The sequence below is a fragment of the Pelodiscus sinensis genome, chromosome 19 (assembly GCF_052426305.1).
Source record: "Pelodiscus sinensis isolate ZL-2025 chromosome 19, ASM5242630v1, whole genome shotgun sequence".
Classification (NCBI taxonomy): Eukaryota; Metazoa; Chordata; order Testudines; family Trionychidae; genus Pelodiscus; species Pelodiscus sinensis.
This window is the reverse complement of record NC_143070.1, coordinates 10,389,786-10,403,755: the sequence shown is the minus strand read 5'-3', so window position 1 is coordinate 10,403,755 and position 13,970 is coordinate 10,389,786. Positions and strand designations below refer to the sequence as shown.

Here is a 13,970-nt window from a genome sequence, read left to right as displayed (position 1 = left end):
TTTCAGGTCTCTCCTCCATGTCAGTCTCTCGCTCTGTCTCTCTGTCTCTCTCTCTCTCTCTCTCCTCCTCCTCCTGCTTCCCCCCTCTCTCTCAGCTCTCCTCCACCTCCTGCCTCTCTCTCTGTTTCTCTCTTTCACTTCTCCTCTCCCTCCTGCCCTATTGTGGCCCTACAAAGCTGAGTAGCTTTGTCACCTTATTGGATTTTAAGGGAAGCAGCCAGATCACTGCTGTGCCCATGGGGGAGTGTGTGTTTGCCCCCAAAATCTGTACAAAAGGGGTCGTGTGAGGTGTAAAATGAAAGCTTATGTCCTACTGATTCTATGTATGCTACTAATGTACTTGTGTGATGTCTGTATGTGGAGTTATGAATATGGTCTCTGGGCAGGTACTGTGAATGGTCTCTGTCTGAGACACAGCAATGACCTGGACTGCCTGCTGTAAGGAAGGAATGCCCAATGAATCCCTATGCTAACTAGCAGGACCCCATGGACAATGGCTCTCAAGGTGCCCAATACCCACCTGAGGAAAGCATCTGGAAACCTGCAAACCAGTCAGTATCTAGTGGCTGCTGACATGGAACACAGGGGTAGGTCACTGGGCCACGTGACCCACTCCAGCTTGGAAGGTACCAGGGATGGATATAAAGTGCCATGGGGTGGATTCCATCTGGTCTTCAATTCCACTACTGATCCCAGATGCAGCGTTGCAAGGAACATTGAGCCGGGAAGGATTGCGGACCCATCCTGACATAGGATGTACACCAGAGACTTCTAAGCTAGCAGTTTGTAACATCTCTACTAAGAGCCTGTATGGAGAACTGGGTGACGGGTGCATGTGATGTATTCTCCTTAACAACCTTACTCTCCACCTTTTCCTATTAAAAAACCTTTAGATTCTGAAGGACTCGCCCAACGGGCTCTTGTGGGTAAGATCCAAAGTGTAAATTGACGGGGATTTGTGGCTGGTTCTTTGGGACTGGGAGAACTCGTTCGGGTTAGGTGAGTTTGGGCTCTATAACCCCTCACCTGTGTGTAGGTCTGGGGCTGATTGGGGCACAGGGAGAGCTGAGGTGTCAGGGAGATTTTGCTTGTGAGGCTTCCTGCTGGCTGAGTCGGGAAGGGGCTCCCCGTACGAGGGACCAGGCTGTGTGCGGTGGGGACCTGCCATAGGGTGGCTGCTCGGTGGGCACCCCAGGTGAATCGAGTGCTCAGTGTGCTCTGGGCACCACAAAATAGTTTTAATACAAAAGAACTCCCCCAACTTTGGCCCCCATATTGTCAAAATCGACAACAAAAGAATCATCTCCTTGTCCCACAGGGGAAATCTGCCCATCGGCCTAAAAATGCTGCAAAAGCCTCACCCTGCACACGGGATCTGCTGGATCCAGACACCACACCCTGACCCTTTAAGTAGAGAACACTTGTTGTGCTGCTCCGAGACCATCAGAAAGGGGGCCCGCTGAGAGGGTTTTGCCCAGCCCTGCTCCAGGGGTCTATGCAGAGGAGGGGACGTCCCTTGGCAGGAGGCTGCACTGGGTGCTGGAGAAGAACAAGTGTCATTGCTAATTCTCACACTGGGGCTTTGTGTGCTCTTAGCAGTGTAAGGCGCTGCCATGGCCCTGGCACGAGTACAGGCAGAGACCTCTCCCACTGCTCTGGGTGAACCACCTCTGTAGTGCTCCCAGTTCTGTAGCCTGCTGCACACTGGCGCTTTACAGCACTGGAACTTCCTGCACTGCGGGGAAAGAGGGTGGGTGCGTTTATTCACGCTCCTGAGCCAGAAAGTTAGTGAAGTGCCAGTGTACATGGCCTGGGGACTGATGGAGGAAACTCCAAACACTGTCTCTTATAGGGTCCCCTCCATGTCCCCGGTGGCATCGCATCGCTGTGGGGGCCGGATGGGCTGGGAACATCATCCTGACAGTAGCAGTGATAGCGCTGGGGGCTTGGGGTAAGTAGCACCTACCTATTTACCCATTTGGGTTTGATGGTGCACCTCGAATTCTCTTCTCATCCCAGATCTGAATGACGTTCCAGTCAGTATGTGAATGAACTCGCAGGCACTGCCTCGCCACCAGGGGAAAATGTTCCAGGAACTGAATGAGTCTCAGGTGCCTGCCTGTCTTGGTTGCTGAGCAGCCGTCTCTGGTAGCGTATGCAGGGAACAGGAACCCAGCTACCCCTGTACCCACCCTCCACCAACCCCCTGCAGACCCCAGCCTTTGGTCCGCCACAATAATTAAAACCAGTTTAATGGTTTCAGGCTCGTTTTTATAGAAGTCCCAAACCAGACATTGGCGGCTTAAGCTACTAACTTTAAAAATCAGCTGGGTCCTCAACAATTCCAAATGACCCAGAAAAATTCATGTTGAAAACCATATTGGAGGGGAGGGAAGCGCCATTTCCCACTCAGCACTGTCCTGCTCTGTGGAATGGAAATGGTGAGTATTTTAAAAGGCTCCACTGAGAGTTCTCGGAAGCAAAAAGCTTCTGCAGGGGGCGCTCAGGCAGGGAACACTGAGGCTGGTGCTGTGGCTCTCGGCTCAGGGACAATCCCGACTCCCTGCGCCGGGTGAGCTAGGTGGGAAAGGCTGATCTGAGCAGTTCTACTGGCAGGGAAAACAGGCAGCCGTGGGGAGAGGACGAAATGTGCAAACGGCTTTTCTGGCTTTCACCCAGAGAGGCTCAGAGCAGCCCCTGACACTCTGGAAAGGCTCAGGTACGATGCTGAAAAAAGACCAGTCCGGCTTCCCCAGGGCCAATTGTCCAACACTCCTGTTACAAAACTCCTCCCGCTGGAGTCTCCTTTGCTGCTGTAAATACATCGGGTTTGCTGCAGATCCAGTGTCCCTCACTGGCGCATCGCAGGCTGCTGACCCTGTTCTCATTCAGATACGCGCAGTCGCCATCTCCTCCGATCCCGAACCTGCAGGGCAGAAGCCAGGGAGCGGGTGTGAAGCAGGAGCTGGGTGTTTCCCGTCGGTCACAGACAGGGGGTGACAGTCGCACATTCCCAGCCCCTCAGAACCCTTCCTGCACCCGCAGCAGGCACCAGCCCTGCCCCCACCCGAAGGGGACAGTTCCACAGGGGGCAGTGGGGCTGGGCGAGGTTCTAAGAGGAACTGGCCTTCCTGGAGCATTTACGCCAAGGGGATGTTTTAACCCCAGTTCCTGCTCATCCCCCGCCCAGCTGCCCCAGCACCCAAACTGCCCTGGGCACGGGCTCCAGGGGAGCAGCAGTAGTAACACCGCACAGAAGAGCTGGGGCCAGGGCTCCCCCGGCATTTGACATCAGCTCTCCGGCTGGGCACCCAGCAGACCAGGCTGCGCTGGGGAGGCTGGGGCTAAATGGCAGCAGCACAGACCCTGGGGCCATAGTGTGACCCAACCACTCAGACCCAGCTTCCGCCAGAGCTGGACCCAGCACGACCCACCAGGGCACAGGGCGGGATCCCGGCCCACAGGCAAACCCTCCCCCACTGACCCATCATGGCTACTCAGTGGCAGGTGCTGGGCTGGGAGGAGGCCCAGCACCACTCCGGGCAGGCTGGGATCTCCCCACCCCCAGACCTCCAGCCTCTGGCTCTGGGTGGGCCAAGACGTGTCCCAGACCCAGGCTAACCCAGCCCCCGCCCGCCTGATCACATGGCTGAGGGAGCAGGCGGGGAGCCACCAGCACCCTGCCAGCAGAGCTGGGTTGGGATGGCAAGGAGGTAACCCAGAGCATCGTGGGTGGTGAGTGGGGGCCTCCTGCCATGTGCCCACCTCTCCCGCTTATCTAAGACTGAACAGGGGGAATAATCAGGCCCAATAGAGAGGAGGCTGCTTAACTTGTGAAAGGGACGAGCAGAACAACTACTGGGATAAGAATTTGCATGGAGCATGTTTCTTTGTGTATTAGGATTAGCTGGCGTGTTTTGCTTTGTCTTAGTAACTTGCTTTGAGCTGAGTGATTTCACTTGCAATTGTGTCTGTTAATTCTGGTCATTACCACGGTTTGCCTGGCATTGAAGTTGATTCTAGCCGTCTAACATCCAAGAGCCTCAGAAAGCACGAGCGACCCTCCAGTCACGTGGTGCAGAGGTAAATGTGAGCACCGGGTTACACACTGTTGGCTGTGCTGCACTTTCACTGCCGAGTTCCTTCAGAACTCCCTCCTGAAGTGACACGTACCCAGGCAACACGGGGAGAGCTGAAACCCTCCAGCATTATTGGGTTTTCTGCCTTTGTAGCCCCTCTCATCTCGCTGGGCTTCTCACAATCACACACCTGACCAGCATGGGGAGGTCGGTGGCACTTCCCTACTGCTATGCTCTCGGGGGTCAAGCAGGGAATTTCTATCTAGAGATTTCATGGTGCAGCTTGAGGTGAGATTTTCACACCCCATCCCCACCAGTGAGGCCTAATCTGCCATTCTAGGATTCACACCCTGCGATTGGCTCAGGTGGGGGTTGGGTATTTGAACCCACCCAGCTCCCACTGAAATCAGACTTTCAGGCACCCAGAACTTAACACTATCCAGGCCTGGTTAGAGTCAGACAGACAAGGAGGCTTTGGCCCATCACCAAGCAAGAGACACCAGCTGGCACCCGTCACTATCACCCTGAGCGCTCTCAGGCTGCTCCCACAGCACCAGCTGGCAGCTCGGCCTGAACTGGGCACCTCACACAGCGGGGACACAAAGCCCAGGGAGCTCACAGAGAGGGGAGGGGGGCAAAGACTCACCAGTTGTTGAATTAGGTGCCATTGGCCCATTTCCAGGGCTGTCCTGGGTCCCTCCAGAGGCTGATCCAGTGGTCGAATCTGCCTTTGTAGCGCAGCAGGAAATCCTAGAACAGCAGAGGGAAAGGGGGTGTCAGGGCCCAACCCTGCTGCTCCCCGGCTCTGGGCAGGGAATCCCAGGGGCACACAGAGGAGGTCTGAGTGTTCCCAGGGGGTGGCTAAGGATCTGCCCCTCCCCCTTTCCCAGCGCTAGGTAATTCAGTATTACCCCCTCCCCCACCCCAGCTCCCCCACCCAAACCTCCCCAGGGCTGGGGCTGCTCTTGGGAACTGCTGGGTCTAAGCTCCCCCAACATCCCATGCCGGGCCAGGCTCTGTGTGAAACCCTCCCCTGACAGGGTAACTGGGCTCCCTCCAGCCCTCCCCAGGGAAGAGAAGGGAAGAGCCCAGCTGATCAGCACAGGGGATGCTGGGAGGGACCAGGCCTAAGGGGACCCCTCCCCCACCTCAGCTGGCTGCTCTTCCCCTCCCCAGGGGCACTGGCTCTTCCAGCCGCACTGGGGTCTCAGCCCCCTCCAGCCCAGCAGACACCGGGGCCAGCCCAGACCCAGAGGGGCGTCTCCTGCTGAGAGGCCGGACAGTAGCTGATCCTCCCGTTACTGACACCAGAGGGGCCTGGGCCCAGCCCAACCGGGCATTCAGCAGCTGGAAAGTCCATTGGCTCTGGGCTCCGAGCTGCTCCTCGCCCACAGGGCAGAGCCCAGGCCAGGCCAATGCGACGAGTCTCTCACCATTTCCTGCAGGGTGTCGATCCCAGCCAGGGAGGCCCCCAGGGCAGAGCAGCGGCTCCGGCTGTCGGGCCAGTTCCCTTCGTCCTCAGAGAAATAGAAGCATTTCCCCTGGTAGCCAACCCAGGTGTCTGGGCACCAGGGGCCCAGCACAGCTGAGGAGCGCCCAGATAACAACACTGAAATGAGACAGGAAGAGGTGGGGTGAGGGGACCTGCCCGTGGAAGGGAAGAAATGATTCTGGCGCCCCAGGCTGCTGACACACCTCTGACCTCGCTGGTGCAGGGGAAGGCAGGAAGAGGGGACACGAAGCCAATGGGATGTTGGGAATCCAGCCCCCAAGGGCGTTACCTGTCTCTGGTCTCACTGGGCCACTGTCTCAGTTCACATTCAACAGGGAAGCAGCTGACCAAGAGCTCACTGGGTAAGAGGCGGGTTCAGCAGGGTCGGCCAGGCCGGTTCCCGGAGGAGCTCTGCTCGCCTGGGCTGCTGCCCCTCCCCTGCCCTGTGCTGGGCCAGGCACAGAGAGCGAGTGAAGGCAGGGAGAGAGGGAGGAAGAGAAGAAGGAACCAGCCCCTGCTGTCCACAGATGGAGGCTAAGCAGCTGCTGCTGCCACAGAGCCTCAGGATCTCTCTCCAGCCCCTTTACCTGGCTTCCCTCCCGTCTCCAGGTTTCCATTAGCAAAATGCGGATCCCGCAGCGGCGCTTGACTCTCAGCGTCTGGCCCCATGGCGTCTCTGCCGCGCTCAGCCTGGGGACGCTGCCACAGGCTCCGGGCCGAGCTGGAAGCGGAGGCGGGACAGGTCAGGGAACCGAGAGGGTTTTTAGGGGTGTCTCGTCCCAGCAAGAGGCGGTGCCACGGTGGGTGATTTAACCCCCTTAAATCCCACCCCACTCTGCCCTCCAAGCGCTTCAGAGACCCGGTCTGCTCTGGGATCCCCGCAGCAACCCGCCCACGCGTGACCGGCACCCGCGTGGGGAATCGCCCCAGGAATGGGAGCAAGCGGAGACCCGACGGAGCAGCAGCCGGGCAGACCCAGGCGGGCGATGCCCCGCCCCTCGGCAAACTTGTCAGCGATGCAGACGGGCCTGGACACTTTCCACCTCCCTGCCCCTACCTCTTCCCCAGGCGTCCCGCCGGCTCCTGCAGCGTGGGCAGCTGCGGGGAAGGGGCGGCTACCGGCTTGTGCTGCGCGCCCTGCGCCGGGCACTGATACCGGCCGCACGAGCCTCCCGGGAACCGAGTCTGCGGCGGAATGCGCTGCGCTGCGCCCGCTCAGTGACTCCCGGCTGCGCTGCCCCCCTACGCACTTCTCAGCCAATTGATGATCGGCCTGGGCTTTCAGGGGAAGTCCCGGTGACATCACAGGGTTCCGGATGTCACTTCAGGCCAGATTTGGTGCGGGTCCCTAGGGAACCCGCCAGTCATATTAGGTGTGGGGCGTGGCTATTCCTCCCAGACTGTCAATCCAGATTAGGTGCGGGGCGTTTCCGACGGGAACCCGCCAGTCATATTAGGTGTGGGGCGTGGCTATTCCTCCCGGACTGTCAATCCAGATTAGGTGCGGGGCGTTTCCGACGGGAACCCGCCAGTCATATTAGGTGTGGGGCGTGGCTATTCCTCCCGGACTGTCAATCCAGATGTGGTGCTGGGCATTTCAGACAGAGACTATCAAATCATACTAGTCTCAGGTAGGTATCCCTGTTATTCTGTAATTCACCCAAAATAATAAAAAAAAACCACAACCTTAAAAAACAACAAAGGCTTTGCCTACACTGCAGGATTTTTGCCCAAGAAGCCTTTTGCGGAAGAGTTCTTGCACAAAAACTTCTTGCACAAAATCTCATCCAGTCCTCAAAGCACATGGCAAAAATGATGTACTTTTGCTCAAGAGAGCATCCATGCTGCATGGACACTCTTGCACAAGAATGCTCTGATGGCCATTAATGGCCATATAAGCACCTGTGCTTTTTTGGATAGGCTCTTTTTGCACAAGAAACCCCTGCAGAGCATCCACACCTGCCTTTTTGCACAAGAGCTGTAGTGCAAAAAGGAGTTATGCCTTGTAGAAGGAGGTATATCTACAGGCTGTGTCTACATTGGCACCCTTTTCTGGAAAAGGGATGCTAATGAGACACTTTGGAATTGCAAATGCTGCGGGGATTTAAATTTTTCCCACGGCATTTGCATGAACATGGCTGCCGCTTTTTTGCAGCTCGGGGCTTTGCCGGAAAAAAGCGCCAGTCTAGACGGGGATCTTTCAGAAAATAAAGCCTTTTCCAGAAGATCCCTTATTCCTCTTAAAATCAGGAATAAGGGATCTTCCGGAAAAGGCTTTATTTTCCGAAAGATCCCTGTCTAGATTGGCGCTTTTTTCCAGCAAAGCCCTGAGCCGGAAAAAAGCGGCAGCCATGTTCATGCAAATGCCGTGGGAAAAATTTAAATCCCCGCGGCATTTGCAATTCCGAAGTGTCTCATTAGCATCCCTTTTCCAGAAAAGGGTGCCAATGTAGACACAGCCACACTGCAAAAATCCCTCTCTACTGTAGATTTTCTTGCGCAAAAACGCACTTGAGGTGTGGACGCTCCACCAGTTTTTGCACAAAACCAGCCATTTTTGCACAAAACCCTTGGGCTGTGTCTACATTGGCGCAATCTTGCAACAAAGCAGCCACTTTTGCGCAAAAACATGCTGCCTATCTACACTGGCAGGGAGTTCTTGCGCAAGAACACTGATGTTCTAATGTGTGAAATCAGGGCTTCTTGCGGAAGAACTATGATGCTCCCTCTCAGGGATAAGCCCTTCTGCACAACTGTTCTTGCGTAAGAGGCCAGTGTAGACAGGCAACATGAATTTCTTGCACAAGAGAGCGTCTACACTGGCACGGATGCTCTTGCGCAAAAGCACTTCTCTTGCACAAAGGCACATGCCAGTGTAGACGCTCTCGTGCACAAATACTTTAACACAAGAAATAATACGTACGTTGTCTTTTATTTGAACAACTCGTTTTGAGCAAAATGTTATAAAAATAATAAATTGCAAAGCACAAGAAAACAGCAGTACCAGTCAGGGGCGGATGAGAGTTTTGCGGGGCCCAGGGAAACACAACAATTTCGCAGTACCCCCCATTGGAGAAAAATAAAAAAAAGGCATCAAATGCACACATTGAAGGCTATTTTCATATTAAATGTGAATTGGGTAAATTTGATAGAAACTTAATTGAGTTGGATAATTTTTAAATTCTGCATTAATAAAAAGGGGGTGGGATGTCCAAATGTTGAGCAAAAAAAGCACCCGCCTTCTCCCCTCCCCAAAAATGGTACCTTTAAATCTCACACTTCCCATCCCCTCCATGTCCCCACCATCTGCTGCAATGTCTCCTCCCCTTCCTCCATCAGCTCCCCTGGTGCCTGCTGCCCCCCAGCCCCTCATCCTCCTCTGCTGTCCTGACTCCTGCCCTTCTCACTGCCCTCATCCCTCCTGCGACCTGCCCCCCTCCACCAGCCCTTCTCTCCCCTCTGTGCCCACTCCTCCAGTAACCCCACTCTGATCATGTGAGCTACCCTCCTCATCCCCTCTTCTAACACCTCCCTCTACACACCTGCCCTGCCTCTCTCCTCTGAGGCTGGTCCCTCCCCTGCAGGTGTCTGCCCTTCTGCTTCACCCCCAGAATCCCCTGGCACCAGCACCTTCCCTTAGCCTTGCACCCTCCTGGTGCCTCCCCCTTCCCTTACTGCCCCTGCCCCCTTTGCCCTCTTTTTCCCTGGTTCCCACCCCCTCACCACCCTCTGCCCCTGTTCCCCTCATGCCCCTCTGTGCCCTCACACATGCCTTGCTCCATCCCCATCTTCCTCATGCCCACCCCTTCTTTCAAGCCTTCTCCCAGCACCTCCCCCTCCCCCTCTAGCCCCCAATGCCCGTCCCCTCTCCTCTCCCAGCATCACCCTGTCCCCCTCCCACTGACACCTCCCCTCCTGCCCTTTCCCTCATTGTCTCCGCTTGGTCCCCTGGCATTTGTCTCTCCTCCATGATGTTCCTTGGTGCCTTCTCCTTTCTGCTCCTGACCTTCCCCCCTCCCCTCAGCACAAGCCCCTTCCTCTCCCACCCCTTCCCCCTACACCTCCACTTTATACCTTCCAGTTTGAGTCTGTGATCGGGCCTGGCCCCAGCTGCTTCTGTGACCCCAGACAATGTGCTGGGCCTGGATCTGGGCTGCACGGTTTTAAAATGTAAAGTCCAGAGCTGTCTCCCCCCTCAGCTGTTGCACGGGCGTTTGAACATGCCATGCATGCGCTCCCTTGGATGTTTTGCGAACCAGCATCTCCCCTCTCAGCTGTTGCATGGTGGCAGGGCCGGACAGAGGCATGGGTGAGCGGGGCAGCTGCCCAGGGCGCCAACCAATGGGGGGCACCTGATGTCAGCTGTAGGGGCACACAGCGTCCCCTACAGCTGCCATCAGGAGTCGCGCACCCGGCTCCCTCAGTGCCAGCCCCACAGCGCCGGCCAACAGCACCCTTCTCTCCACGGCCCCGGCACATGCCAACACCCTCTTGCCCTATGACCCCACCACACCCTCCCCCATCACCCCTTTGACTCCACCCACCCCCACAGTCCTCAGAGCAAGGCTGCTGCCTCTAGAGAGTGTGGCTCTTATTGATGTGGGTAGGGGAAGCGGCCTCCTGCACGCGCCCCCCCCCCTCCCCGGGCTACTGGCTGCTACTCCCCAGCATGATGCATAAACCAGGGTGATGCTGTTCCTCTGCCCAGCTCGCCTGCGGGCCCCGAGCCGGTCGGCCTGTGTGAGTCTGAACCCCAGGCTCACCCCTTTCCCAGCGCCTGAACAAACCTGCCTTGTGCAGTGTCATTCGCTGAGCTTTGGCCTGCTAACATGTGCAGCAACCTGGCATGTAGCGTTCTTGTGGGCAATGGGTGACCCCCTGTAGCCGCTCTCAGGGCAGGGCTGGCGTCACTGCTCAGTCAAACCCTGCCTGCCCCCTGCCAGCCTCCTTATCTGCCTCCCTGGCATGACTGTCCCCCACCCTACATGTTCCTCTATACCCCACTTTTTGCAAGGAAGGGGCATTGGTCTCGGCTGCTGCCGACTGATCAAATTGGAAAGAGGAAATGGGACACATGCTCATTTTGCCAAAACAGTGGAGACATCCAGGACCAGGCTTAGAAAAGGGGCTGTCCCAGCCACAACTGGACGTCTGGTTGCCCTGATCCAAAAGGAATTTTGAACATTTTTAACCAGCTGGAACCACACCTCTGTTCCCCTCTCTGCCTGCAGGGGGCGCCGGGTGCAAACTCTGCCCCAGGGATTGGCTGCTGCATGGGGACAAGTGCTACTGGCTGTCAAAAGGGAGTAAAAACTGGGCCAGGGTGGGACGACTGCTGGGGGAAGAGCTCGCGACTGCTCGTGCTCCAGAGCCAGGAGGAGCTGGTAACACACAACACAGACCCATCACATTCCAGCTAGAGAGAGACGTGTGCAGGGTTTATCCAACCTGGCTCTTCCCTACCTCCCCATTTTTCCTGTTCCTCCAGTTCACCAAACTCCACACCAGGGGGTTCTTGCCCTTGCGAGGCACCTGGCTGATGCACTCACAGCTCAGAACCAGAACCCTGCAGCTTCCCACCCCGCACTGCCCAGCTGGCTCCGACAGGCTTTGCACCCAGAGGAGTTGATCAGGGGCCCAGCAGGCAGGGGGCACTGGAGCAGGGAAGGGAGCTGGGTGCCAGAAGCTGCTGAACACCCACTAACATTTTTCTCCATCCCTAAAACAACCACAGAGTCAGCACCTCTGCCCCGACTGATCTGGGGCTACACTATTAACCTCACCGGGCCTGGCTCAGGGTCACCTGTTTCCAACACCTAAACTTTGGGTCCAGGGCTCCTACTCACAGGTGAGGCTAAACCCAGGGCTCCCTTAAGGGGCCAGTTCACCCTGTGACAGCAAGGGCTGGGGCTGGTGTTCCCAGATCTACACAGAGCCACATTCCCCCGCCCCAGCGCTGGGACCTGTCTGCTTAGGCGTGAGGGTGAGTTAGCTCAGGTGCAGGTGGATTATCTGGCGGGCAACCTGGGCAGAGCCACAGGAGCCCAGAGCAGATCATAAATGCTGGAGCACTAAGGGAATTCCAGCCTGTTAGAGCCTATTCACCCCTCCCCCTCTGCTTGCCCCTCACAGGACTCCTTACAGGATGTTACACAAGGTGGAAATTGCCTGGATTGGACTTAAAGCGACACCTCCAGGGGGAAGTGGACCTGGGTGGACGGCTCCCCGTTAGACCCAGCGCAGTGAGTGCTGCCCAGTGCTGCCTGAGAGATGTTTGGGAAACACTTCTGCTGTACGACATGCTGCTGTTAAATATGCATCTGTCTAAGGCCTGGCCTGCACCTAGACGTGTGACCAGCCTCGCGATCTTGGTTCAAGGCGTTTCTACTGCGACAGCACAAATCCTAGTGCTGCGGCTGCTCTACCAACGTAGCTGGGCTGGTCGCAGGGCGGCGTGTGCTGACTGGGGGCTCTGGTGTAAGCTGCAAGGGTGGACAAAGCACTGACTTGTGGCCAGGGCTGTGTCTGCACTAGGGGACGGAGTGGCCTCCTCACACACACACTGCCCCACAGCAGGACCCAGGGTGGGGAGGGGTGAGGAGGGTGCCAAGCCCCTGCCAGAGGCCGGCTGTGGAGCCTGCAGGGCTGGGGTAGGAGCAGGCCAGAAATCATTTCCCCAGCAGCTTGGCAGAGCTCCGCTGGGGGCCGGAGATGCTTTGCTCGGCCTGCCTTACAGGAGGGTTTGAGCTTTCCTGGGGTGCTGGCCCTACCAGAGGCAGGGGGAGGGAAGGGGCCTGCTGGCCGGGCTGTGGGTGAGCCGAGTGCTCTGACTAGGGGCTGGTTCCCTGCACTCAGCATGTCAACATGTGGTCGACTAAACAATTAACTGATAAGACCAGGCTTATCAACCACAGGCTGTGGGGGTGAAGCAGGAGCCAGTGCTCAGCTGATAGAGGCAGCAGCATGGAGGGTGAGGGGGGCAGGTGGGAGCCGGTATATGCAGGAACTCCCATGTGTATCGGCTACCACAAGCTGACTGGCCCCCCGCTGCAGCTCTCCACAGAAGCACCTGTTCAGTGGAGCCCGCCAGCCCTCCCCACCCCCATGGCTGTTGCCTTTAAGCTCTAGGCTCAGCTCCATCCATGCACACGGGGAACCCGCACTAGACTCTAGCCCCATGTCCCCTCCGCCCCTCCCCGAGACTGGAGCACAAGCGGGGGAGCATGCAAAGCGCTAATGAGCAGGCAGCACAGGGAACACACAACGGCTCACCTCAGCTCACCAGCCATCACAGCTCCCAGCCAGCACCAGCCTCAGATAGGACCGGGGAGCCCGGCTGACGGAGCTGGCAGGCAGCAGGGCCCCGGGCTGATGCACCAGCAGGGGGAGCAGACAGACGTGCACACTCCAGCTTTACACATGCACACTCCACATCATCAGCCCTGACCCTCACACTCACCGCTGGTGGGCCGGCTGCTGGTGAGCCGGCTGCTGGTGAGCAGGGATCTGGCCCACAGCAGGATCTGCCAGTGCTAATGGGGGAGGGAGAGAAAATATAAAACATGGGACAATTTGCATAATGAATATGCAAATAAAATGTTATCAGCCTGCCAAATGTTTGTGAATGGGTTTGCAGGTCCACCACATAGAAAAGGTTGGGAATCATTGATCCAGAACATCCCTCAGGCTCCCTGCAGCCGCCCCTCATGGGGAGGAAGGGAGGGGCAGGTTTCCTCTCACCCCAGGTTTTTAAGCTAAACCCTGTTGGGATTCAGCCTGGTTTGTTCCTTGACAGAGACCCCGATTCCTCTACTTCACGGGCTGTCGGCTTGGCTGACTCGCTGCAGGGAGGGGACAGATGAAGGGCAACAGCAGAGCCAAGCTTCCCAGCAGCAGGAGGGGGAGGAAAGACCCACCCTGGGGCCTTCCCTTGTGACAGGGAACCCCAGTGACACGGACTCGCTGAACAGCTGCGGTTGGATCAAAGGCAGCCGGATTCAGTGGGAGACGTGTGATGCTGAGTTCAGGTGGATCTGCCAGAGAGACGCTGCCGTGATCTAACCAGTGGGACCAAGGAGCCGTGTCCGTATCTGTGAGATGTCAAGGACCCTGCGCTCAGGCTCAGCAGGCTGGATTGTGGCTTTAGGCAGAGCCCAGGCGGCGCTGGGACTGAGACACCCCTCACAGCCACAGCTCCCCCCTCAACCCGTAGCATTGGGCTGGGCCCTTGGTTTGAGATTTGTACCTGCCCTAAACCTGTAGAGAGTTACTGCCCTGTGCTGCTTCCCGGGGTGCCCAGGGCTGGGAGTCACCTTCCTGCCACCTGCCCCCCACATGATGCCTTGTTGGGGGTCAGGTCCTAACCCCACTGGCCTCACACGCTGCCCTCAGGGCACACA

At 57.2% G+C, this 13,970-nt stretch overlaps 1 pseudogene; it reads left to right on the top strand.

Moving 5' to 3' along the window:
- Nucleotides 1-635: 635 nt before the first annotated feature.
- LOC149522159 (killer cell lectin-like receptor subfamily B member 1B allele C) lies at nucleotides 636-13,763 on the top strand (annotated as a pseudogene).
- The last annotated feature ends 207 nt before the right edge of the window (nucleotides 13,764-13,970 follow it).